Source organism: Hippocampus zosterae, chromosome 13 (assembly GCF_025434085.1).
Source record: "Hippocampus zosterae strain Florida chromosome 13, ASM2543408v3, whole genome shotgun sequence".
Lineage (NCBI taxonomy): Eukaryota > Metazoa > Chordata > Actinopteri > Syngnathiformes > Syngnathidae > Hippocampus > Hippocampus zosterae.
The window spans coordinates 12591870-12601678 of NC_067463.1; the positions used below are offsets into that span (position 1 = coordinate 12591870).

A 9809-nucleotide genomic window follows, 5' to 3' on the forward strand; every position below is an offset into this window, starting at 1 on the left:
GTGCCATGACACTCAAACGCCCGGGCTAGGTCATGTGTGTGGATTTGTTTGCATGAAATAGCTCAAATCAAACCTGTCACGCAGGAGGTGTTTGATGCGAAAAGGGATTGTGACTGAGCTGTCTGGCTTGCAACAATTAGCCCCCTGCTGAGTTTGTCGACAGTGTGCGTGCGTGCGTGCGTGCGTGCATACGCGAGTGTGTCCGTCCACAAGGATCCTGGTTCCACAGTAGTCAGTTCCCACAGGATTTGAGCTTCCTCTGAGGGAATGAAAGCATAAACAGAAAAGCTTATTCTGGAGCTGTTCTCCCCCCGCTCATCCTCCTGGCCACGTCGCTTTCTCTTTCGTCATCATGACTTCCCTGCTCGCGCTCTTTCTTCCCCGATTATCACTTCTGCTCCCATCATCGCTCATGTCTATCCGTTATTGTTTTCGCTTTGCCTTTCACCTACTTCATTAAGTCCTCATTTCATTTACCCAAACTCTGCTTTCTCCTCCCCCATCTTTGTCCTTTCCTGACTAGTCATTAGCCTCCTGTCCTCATCTGTTTCCCCTCTTCCTCCCCCTGAATCTGGTGACCCCCTCGTGACCCGTTGATTATGTGGGAATCTGATATCGAAGTATAAAAACAGCCTGGCGATTGCCTTGTGATAATTGAAGTGCTTTTGCTCATACACCCACATGCACGCAGAAAGACACGCATTCACATTCCCGGAGCAGGTGCATTGAGCAGCAGAGGTGGCAAAAGTACACACACACACACATTCTGTGGTGTAGACGTAGCACAGATACTGTTTTAACTGTGATAGAATACCTGTTTTGATAACTATGGTACAGAAACATTTGTCTGCACACAAACAAGTTGTCTTTTCTTTAATTACATAGTGCCCATATTGAGAAGAAAAACATTTCCCTTTTTTGTTTTTAAACAAAAAAGTAGCCAGCATTGAGACTTCACTTTAATGCTATCAAAAAAAAGCGCCTCCATAGCTTTACTAACTTTGTAAGATGAGTAACAACAACAGCACCAACAAAAAGCTCAATTAACAAAAAGCTCAATTGAAATTGGGGGCGGGGGGGGGGGGGGTGATGGGGATATTACTTCCTTGGACTTAAAGGGTCTGCAAATAAATTTTTTCATGAAGTGAGATGAAGTCGAGCAGGCCACATGCGCCTAATATTGAAGAGAAAATGTCATTTTCGTTCAAAACAACAAACACGCCAACTAAAATAAAACAGCATTTCCATTTTAACATACATATATATACATACATATATATCTAAATAAATAATTGAATAAAAGAATACACGACTCCTGTCATGAGTCCAAAACTAATATATCGCAAAAGCAGTAACGGCTACCAGTTGTGTCCTGTGAGAGATATGATGATCAGATATGAAATGTGAAATTTTGGGGCCAAAAATGATTATTTATTGACTTTCAACGATGTATCTTTTTCAGGCAGAATGATGAAATGCTCTTCCAATTAACCTTCGTCTCCACCCATTCTTAGAATAGTGTTTTAAAGGACAGTAGAAAAAGTATTTGTATTTGGTTACTTTCCACCACCATGCCACATTCGGTGCATACAGACAAGAAATATACACACTCACACTCACACACACAGGCACATAAACAGAGGTGCCCTCACACTGCCCGAGCAGGTGCAACAGGCAGCTGGCAGGTAATGGTGTCAATGCATTTGCAGGACAGGAAACATGAGGTCACCTGAAGGGATTTCAATTGCAGGAAACCTTGTGTGCAATTTGAGGGTGCTCTCAAAGTTACTTCCTCCATACTTCCATCACGATGCAATTTTGCAGCGGGATGATGAGCGTAGCTTTCTGATGTGACATAGTATAGGAGCACTACTCAGAAACCTACCACGTAATGGCACAATTAAGATGAAAGTGCAAGTGGAAAATAGACAAATGATGATTCTGCTTGTTTTTAAGAGCAACTACGACTCCTAAATCATGGATTATGCATGTGCTATTTCAAACATAGCTGGGCGATGAGAATGTTTTCGCAGAGGGAGGCCTGTCAGTCATCAAATAATAGGCAATTGTTTTGCATACGTGTCTCTGAGGAGCACCGCCTGCATTTGCGTCATCAACAGTGCACGCGATGGTGAGTAAGTGGTACCTTCAAGTATAAACACCCCATATGACATATAATTTGGAGAAACACAAATATACTGTACATCAAAGTTCAAACTAATTTTAAGGTTCAAACCATCAAGTGTCATCGGCCTTTGTCAGCTTGTTTTCTTCCCACGGCACACCGGTTGGGAATACCTGATCTACGAAGATGCATCAGGTGTGATGTAACATGTTCCCGCTGTGTTCATGCTCACAACGGCGCAAACCACCTGTTTTTTACAGCGCCACACTGCGCACGTCATGAAAATACCAAAACTCAGTCTACTCTACCCCTTCGCAGATTTAGACGGCGCCTCACGCTTGACTTCCACTGGGAAAAATAGTGTTTGTCTGTCGATAAATACACAAATGTACTACTTGCAATTTGATGACTTGTACACTCACAAATCTTCCTTCCCAATGCCTTGGCATGGCAATCCTCATCAGTGTGAAATTAAGTTTAAAGGAAAAAAATATTTCTATTAAACTTTTACCAACTTGAATCTAAAAATACACTTATTTTCAATTCTCTTGACTGTCTGCAGCATTGAGATGTTTGTTCTTAAAAGAGAAATACAGTTTGCACCAAAAAAAGACAGAGGATGTAGACAAAGTTGTCAATACAGCAAAGTTCTTTGTGCTTTAATTTGATTTAGGAGAGTTGTAGATTTTTTGTTTAAAAAAAAAAATTAAGACGATTTTACTATTCTGTCACAGAACAGCTTGACATTAAAGAATAACAATGGTAGGAGAAAGACACTGGTGACTTCAGTCTATGAGAAGACATGTCTGCTTCACTTACATTCAATGAAGACTCAAATGTTAATTCCGCACGCATACAAATGAACAATTAAGGCAGCGCGACTGGTCACGCTCTCGCATCTATTACTACAGTGAATAGCAAATCTTTGCGTGTTGATTCAGGCAGCAGTTGAACACATACTGTATTCTTCATGCAGGCGATGTTTTTTGGTTAATGCGATTTGTGTCACAGAGATAGACAGTTGTTAAATGCATTTAGTAAATGTGTTGACAATATTATTTAACATGTTGCTCCGTGTTGTACCTCCACATTAGCCTTGATCTCTGGAGATTTCCAAAGCTAAGATTGGTAAAAAAAAATAAAAAAATGGACTGAATAAGTAATGACATAAAAGGACTCCAACATGTGACACCTGGGCTGCTGAAAAATCTGCTTGCACTTGATATATTGTGTTTCATGCATTGCTCCCAGTGGAGGATTTTACCCATTCGGTGTTTCCTCCAGCATTAACATCAGCCCAGCCCTCATTCTGCACACGAGGCGAATAGAACGCCTTTCATGTCAAATGGAACAAATGGAATAGTTGTCAGGATGCACAGAGTTTGAAATAGTACAAGATTCTCGCCTTTCTCTAATGGGGATAAGCAGCCATTTCATCAATGTGTGGCATTTTGCTCTTGACTGAAGAAAACACTGTGAAATGGAGAGTGGTAGAAGGGGATCTGCGGGATTTTTCACAAATCCGAATCCTGCTGGAATGGCATCATGTTCTTGTCTGCCAAAAAGAAAGAAAATGGCTCTTTGTATGTGTGAATAAATTTTACTTCGGCAAAAATTTGTAAAAAAAAACAGTGTCACCATATCCAACCAGAACATGCTTTTTGTCATCCACGTCATCCACTTTATCCACATGAAGACTTTTTTAAGTCCCTGAAAATTAAATAGAATGAGTTAATGGAGAAGAGAACAGACAAAACAACCCCAAAGCTCAAAAATGTTAAAAAGAAAAAAAAACATGCGAAAGTGTGGGTGCTAAATCTACAGTTACTGTATCACCAAGATAGCTGGACGATATCCAATTGGAAAAGAGCGTCACATCTCGAGGCGGCATATGATTAATTACCCTCAAATGCTGTTCACATGGGTCGTACATGTAAATCTTGGTACTTCCGTGCCATTTAAGCCAAATTATCCCAAAGGTTCCCGCACATATTTACACAGCACAAAACCAACCAATGTGAATTGTTGATAGCCTAAAATGATATTTTTCTATACATTTTGTATTAAATAATTTTCTGTTTTTATTTCAAGTCATAAATTAGGTTTGGAAAAGATTCAAACAAGCATGCTAATACTGTGTGCAATGCAGAGTAGCATTTTTCATTATTGCTTTTTTTTTTAAATAGGAAAAAAACAGCACATGGACACATTTTAGAAATTCATTCAGTTCAGTATGTCAATGTGGGAGCGTGTTATTGAAAAAATAAATTTGACTATTTTGGAATGGAATTAGATAAAGTATACACTTCAGAGTGCTCTAGTTTAAGTTTCAGACACACACAAAAATATTAAAATAGCACAGTTTCTTGAACAGCATTGATGCAAAGAGGATGTTGCTCTTGTTAACTTTTTCTTTTTCTGGCCAGCTGTCTTCTGTTGCTATGAACAGATGAAATGATGACTGGGTAGATACAAAAATAAGTTGTGAACATCGTGCGTCATAACTTTCAGCTTGTTTAGACACTTGATGTGCTTTTACGACTTGTTGCTATCCGTTAGGCTTTGGTACAGAGTACAGTGAGTGTGTGGTGGTGGCTCAATGAAGCATCAAAAACCAGCAGATGTGGGGACAGTGAGTTCACTCAGGGATGAGTTTGCAAGGATGACTGTGACTTTTCACTACTTTCCTTGACTTTTCACTGTTGTGTGTGAATGGCTATCGTGAAGATGTTTTAATTGCGGACGCAATAGAATTTTGCTCACAAATAAGAAGCTTTTATGAACAAGGACAGCATTAGTAGAAAACTATAAAGCTTCTCTTGTTTGTACAGTGAAACTCCTCTAAACGAAATCATGTAGCAGCGAAATCACTGTAGCAATTTTGATCTCGGATGTAAGCACACACATACCCACATACACACACACGCCCACACACACAAACATATGTGTACACGCACACACAAACGTATGTGTACTCTTTATTTTTATTTCAATAGTGCATAAGTATGAGCACACACTTATTTGACACTTCATATTGTCAGTGTAGAAAGAAAAAAAAGGAAAAATTGCGAAATTTACAATCAGCATTCACTTTCACTTACATCAGTTTCTTGGCTAGTGTCTTTTATTTTGCTTGCTCTGTCTTTCATTTTGATCACTTTTTGCCTCTCTTCCAGCATCAGCACTCCTTGTCTTCTCTCTTATTAGCGCTCCAGTTAGCGTAAGGCTTTTAGCCTTCGAGAGCTAACTATGGCCATCGAGGACTCCGAAACGTCCCGTGGCTGTTTTTAGCATGATAACAAGGAAAGCATTCGAGGAAACGTTCGTTTATTTAAATGTCCGAAGAGCCACGGTCGTTTTTTTCCGTCTAAAACACCTTACTATACATGGTGGTTTTTTTCGGCAAAAAAACCCTTACTATATACGGTCGTTTTTTGGGCTTAAAACGCCTTAATATACATGGTCATTTTTTTCGGCTAAAAACGCCTGACTATACATGGTCGTTTTGGGGGGGGGGGGGGGATTTGGCTAAAAACGCCTGATTATACATGGTCGTTTTTTTCGGCTAAAACGCTTTACAATAAATCAGCATGTATTGTATTGTATTGTACATGGTCGTTTTTTTCCGGCTAAAAACAGCATACTATACATGGTCGTTTTTTTCGGCTAAAAATGCCTTACGTTTTTTTCGTCTAAAAACGCCTTACTATCCTTGGTCGTTTTTTTTTTTTTTTCGGGTTAAAACGCTTTACTATACATGGCCGGGGTTTTTTTTCGGCTAAAAACGTCTTACATGGTCTTACTATACATGGTCGTTTTTTGTTGTTGTTGAAAAACGCCTTACTACACATGGTCATTTTTTTCTGGCTAAAAACGCCTTACCATACATGGTCGTTTTTTTGGGTCTAAAAACGCCTTACGAAGGTCGTTTTTTTTCGGCTAAAAACGCCTTACTATACATGGTCATTTTTTTCGTCTAAAACGCCTTACTATACATGATCGTTTTTTTGGGCTGAAAACGCCTTACTACACATGGTCGTTTTTTTCGGGTTAAACGCCTTACTATACATGGCCGTTTTTTTTTCGGCTAAAGACGCTTATACTATACATGGTCGGTTTTTTCGGCTAAAAACACCTTCCTATACATGGGCGTTTTTTCGGCTAAAAACGCTCATACTATAGAAGGTCGTTTTTTCAGCTAAAAACGCCTTACTATACATGGTAGTTTTTTTTCGTCTAAAAACGGCTTACTATCCCATGGTCGTTTTTTTCGAGTTAATATGCCTTACTATACATGGTCGGTTTTTTCGGCTAAAAACGCTCATACTATAGAAGGTCGTTTTTTTCAGCTAAAAACGCCTTACTATACATGGTAGTTTTTTTTCGTCTAAAAACGCCTTACTATCCCATGGTCGTTTTTTTCGAGTTAATATGCCTTACTATACATGATCGTTTATTTGGGCTAAAAACGCCTTACTACACATGGTCGTTTTTTTTCGGGTTAAACGCCTTACTATACATGGCTGTTTTTTTTCGGCTAAAAACGCTTATACTATACATGGTCGGTTTTTTTTCGTCTAAAAACGCCTTACTATCCCATGGTCGTTTTTTTCGAGTTAATATGCCTTACTATACATGATCGTTTATTTGGGCTAAAAACGCCTTACCTACACATGGTCGTTTTTTTTCGGGTTAAACGCCTTACTATACATGGCCGTTTTTTTTCGGCTAAAAACGCTTATACTATACATGGTCGGTTTTTTCGGCTAAAACGCTCATACTATAGAAGGTCGTTTTTTTCAGCTAAAAGCGCCTTACTATACATGGTAGTTTTTTTTCGTCGAAAAACGCCTAACGATACATGGTCGTTTTTTTCGGGTTAAAACGCCTGACAAGCCATGGTCGTTTTTTTTTAGTTAAACGCCTTACTATACATGGTCTTTTTTTCAGCTAAAAACGCTTATACTATAGATGGTCGTTTTTTTGGGGGGCTAAAAACGCCTTACTATACATGGCCGTTTTTTTTCGGCTAAAAACGTCTTACTATACATGGTCGTTTTTTTTGTTGTTGTTGAAAAACACATTACTACACATGGTCATTTTTTTTCTGGCTAAAAACGCCTTACCATACATAATAATAATAATAATAATGCTCTTGCGACGCGGGGGCCCAGTCTCATTCGGCTGGGTCGTCGCAGTGCGTAGAGCCGATCAGCTTCACCAGGGTCCGCCATACATACCATACATGGTCGTTTTTTTTGGGCTAAAAACGCCTTACGATGGTCGTTTTTTTCGGCTAAAAACGCTCATACTATAGAAGGTCGTTTTTTTCAGCTAAAAGCGCCTTACTATACATGGTAGTTTTTTTTTCGTCTAAAAACGCCTTACTATCCATGGTCGTTTTTTTTCGAGTTAATATGCCTTACTACACATGGTTGTTTTTTTCGTCTAAAAACGCCTAACGATACATGGTCGTTTTTTTCGGGTTAAAACGCCTGACAAGACATGGTCGTTTTTTTCGAGTTAAACGCCTTACTATACATGGTCTTTTTTTCAGCTAAAAACGCTTATACTATAGATGGTCGTTTTTTGGGGGGGCTAAAAACGCCTTCCCATACATGGTCATTTTTTTTGGGCTAAAAACGCCTTACGATGGTCGTTTTTTCCGGCTAATAACGCCTTACTATACATGGTCGTTTTTTTTCGGCTAAAAACGCCTTTCTACACAAGGTCATTTTTTTTCTTCTAAAAACCCCTAACTATACATGGCCGTTTTTTTGGGGTTTAAAACGCCTTCCTATAAATGGTCGTATTTTTCGTCTAAAAACACCTTACTATCAATGGTCGTTTTTTTTGGCTAAAAACGCCTTCCTACACATGGTCATTTTTTTTCGAGTTAAACACCTTACTATACATGGTCGTTTTTTTTCCCCGGCTAAAAACGCCATACTATACATGGTTATTCATCAGAGGTGTATAACATACAGCCGGAACCGGCCCGCAAGGAGGTTTGATCAGGCCAGCAGCATAATGTAAAAGTGAAAAAATGCACAAAAGACACGGAATGAATATTTTTAATAGGGTCCAATTTGTTGAATATACGCGAGGGAGAGACACTGTTTTGTTCAGAGGAGAAGACTTTTTTTTTTAACAAAGAAAAAGACAACAACAGCAAGCCTCAGTCTGTCACTTAGACAGACCCAACACAACAAGCCTCATTTCATTTTTCAGAGTTGATTGGAAGATTGTTCTTGGGTCCTCCGTGCCACAAGAGGGAGTCACCTGCTCACCGCCAGAGTCCACTTACGAGCACAGACCTGCAGGGAACACTTTTTGCTCTTCTTTCTGTTATTCGCAAGGTGCTGAAGTCAAACTTTGGGCCAGCCTGAAAAGTAGGAGACATTTACACTCGTTCAATGCACCATCATGACTACTTTTTGGAATTTTTTTTTTCTCCCCCAGGCAGCAGTAAACAAAATCGGCTTCCTGCTTTCGAAAGACCCAGTAGTCTATCTCCCTGGTAAGTTTCATGCCCAACACATCTTTGTCTGCACAAGAAATTGACTTACATGTTACTCACGGATGCCTTTCCTCTCAGGTCAACACCCCTGTCCCACGTTCTTCTCAAGAGCTGACCCCAACAACAAGCAGAGTGCCATCCAACTTGCAACTTTTTCCTCGGCTTTTGCGATTGTCTACTGCAAGAGAAATAAAGCTTGATTACAAAGAACACTTCAACTCAACTTCATTTTTAAACACATCACCACAATCTAACTGTAAAAAAAAAAAATTAAACAGAATTATTTTCAGAATTTTTTTTTCCAAAAATGTTTTTTCCTGGATTTTTTCCCCTGGGCAGAATAATCAAGGCAAGTGGGTGTGGCCTGGTTGGAATGAAGGCTGATGATTCGCTGATAGCTGTGAAAGTGGGTTGAGCATGACAATAAATGCTGTGATTGGTGAAAGGGGGTGGTTATACAAATTACAAGCAATCTGATTGGTCAGAACTCGGAAAGTAGGTGTTGTTATGCAAATTAGGATTCGGGTTATGCAAATGAGGGCCTTACCGCGATTGGTGGATGTAAATTGGGTGTGGTTTGTGGCGGGCATTGCAGTCCCACTTGAGTCTTGAGCTCACACTTGCACTTGGGTCACATCAGACAGTCTTTTCAATGTTCCCGTTGGTTTCACATGACCCAAAGTCTTTATTCCTGGAGTTTCAAGTCATGTGGTGTACATGGTCGATTTTTCCCGGTTAAAAACGCCTGACTAAACTTTGTTGTTTTTTTTGGGCCAAAAACGGCTTACTATATATGGTCGTTTTTTTCAGCTAAAAACGGCTTCCTTTACACGGTCGTTTTTTTCCGCTAAAAACGCCTGACTACACATGGTCGGTTTTTTTTCGTCTAAAAACGCCTTATTACACATGGTAGTTTTTTTTCGTCTAAAAACACCTTACGATACATGGTCTTTTTTTTTCAGCTAAAAAACCCAATACTATACATGGTCGTTTTTTCCGGCTAAAAACGAGTTACGATACATGGTCGTTTTTTTCGGCTAAAAACGCCTTACTATCCATGGTTGTTTTTTTTTCGGGTTAAAACGCCTTACTATACATGGTCGTTTTTTTTTCGTCTAAAAAAGGTTTACTATACATGGTCATTTTTCTGTTGAAAAACGCCTT

General features: G+C 39.4%; 1 long non-coding RNA gene across 2 annotated transcripts; it reads right to left on the reverse strand.

The window, feature by feature from the left end:
• Positions 1-8366: 8366 nt before the first annotated feature.
• On the reverse strand, positions 8367-8819 carry LOC127612799 (uncharacterized). Of its 2 annotated transcripts, none has more exons than XR_007965947.1 (2): positions 8706-8819; positions 8367-8510 (listed from the first exon to the last, which is right to left on the reverse strand). It is a non-coding gene; the product is annotated as an uncharacterized LOC127612799 (long non-coding RNA). The 2 variants fall into 2 exon arrangements; XR_007965948.1 differs by having other exon boundaries at positions 8695-8776.
• Positions 8820-9809: the final 990 nt, after the last annotated feature.